At 35.1% G+C, this 1,339-nt stretch overlaps 1 long non-coding RNA gene across 1 annotated transcript; it reads left to right on the forward strand.

Moving 5' to 3' along the window:
* On the forward strand, window positions 222-633 carry LOC110268773. The gene is made up of 2 exons (XR_002357205.1): window positions 222-295; window positions 418-633. It is a non-coding gene; the product is annotated as an uncharacterized LOC110268773 (long non-coding RNA).

The following is a 1,339-nucleotide window of genomic DNA, read 5'->3' on the forward strand; positions in this document are numbered from 1 at the left end:
TTGCTTGTAAATAAACTGAGAGAACCATAGTAGCTAACAAAGTTTGACTTAGTAGTAAGAGGAGGGTAACTTATTTCTTTAGCCTATAATCTCCTAATTAGTCCTAATTATGCCAGGTGAATTTTTTCAGTTGATAGTTTATTTAATGCTTTATTGTCATAATGAGTTCTTCCTTATTCCTTCCTCCAGCTACTTGGAACTTCTCACAAATGCCTTGGACTATGAAAATTGGTCACTAGTTCAATTCCTCATGTCATCTTCTTACAGTGGACATGGCACCTCCAGCTTGCAACAAGTAAACAACTAAACTATTCCTGGTTTTACCATTCTTGTGACTACTGCTCTAGAATATTACATTACAATTTGTAAATCAGTGTAGTACCACTAACGTTTAGCTCAAGGAATTATCTTTTGTAGGTAAAAAAGTTCACAAATGATCCAGAAACAATTATGTATGATCTAAGGGAAGGAAGTTTAAGAGGGCTAGAGGAAGGAGGAACAGCAAAGGAAATAGAATTTAAGTTGTATTGTTTCTGTATTTTTTTTTCAATTTTTAGTTTTGGAATTCGAACTCGAGATTTATTGTGTATTTGAGTATTAGTTTTTTAATGTATAAAACAATTATCGCAAAAATTATATATCACTAATTATTGTTTGATTTATCTTGTACTAAAAATTGCATACTATATTTGTAGATTTGGTAATAAAAAAGGATTAAAAATTTATATTTTGCAGCGGTGAAGGTAAAAATAAGAAAAAAGATTTTTTTTTAATTTTATAAAGTTATTGCCACGCTTTTAAAGCGTGGCCGTATCACTGGCTATCACCACGCTTTAAAAAGTGTAGCCATATTTTTCCCTATCGGCACGCTTTTAAAAAGTACCCAAAACAAACATTCTGAGACGTTTTAAAAGCGTGGCGATATGTGCACTTTTCGGTACGCTTTGTAAGCATACCTATAGGTTAAGACCTATGGCAACGCTTTTTAAGCGTGGCAAGAGATGAAAGCGTGCCAACAAAAAAGCATGCTGATAGATCCACAAAAGCATGGCGATAGAGCAACCGGCACGCTGGCGGATGTCACCCTTTCAAAAGCGTGCCGATAGCTCAAAAAGTGTGGCGAAAAGCTATTGGCTCGCTTTTTTGCACTTTTCAGTATGCTTTTAAAGCGTTGCAGAAAGCTTATTTTCTTGTAGTGACATTGTGATCAATGTCAAAAGAATGCACCAATTCAAAGAGTCTCTGCGGTAGATTTGCATGCTATAATTGAACATTGGCCATTTAGAGGATGGGCCTTGAATTTGATAGGAATAATTCATCCCCCTTTGACTAAGGGGCA

This window comes from Arachis ipaensis, chromosome B02 (assembly GCF_000816755.2).
Source record: "Arachis ipaensis cultivar K30076 chromosome B02, Araip1.1, whole genome shotgun sequence".
NCBI classification, from domain to species: Eukaryota; Viridiplantae; Streptophyta; class Magnoliopsida; order Fabales; family Fabaceae; genus Arachis; species Arachis ipaensis.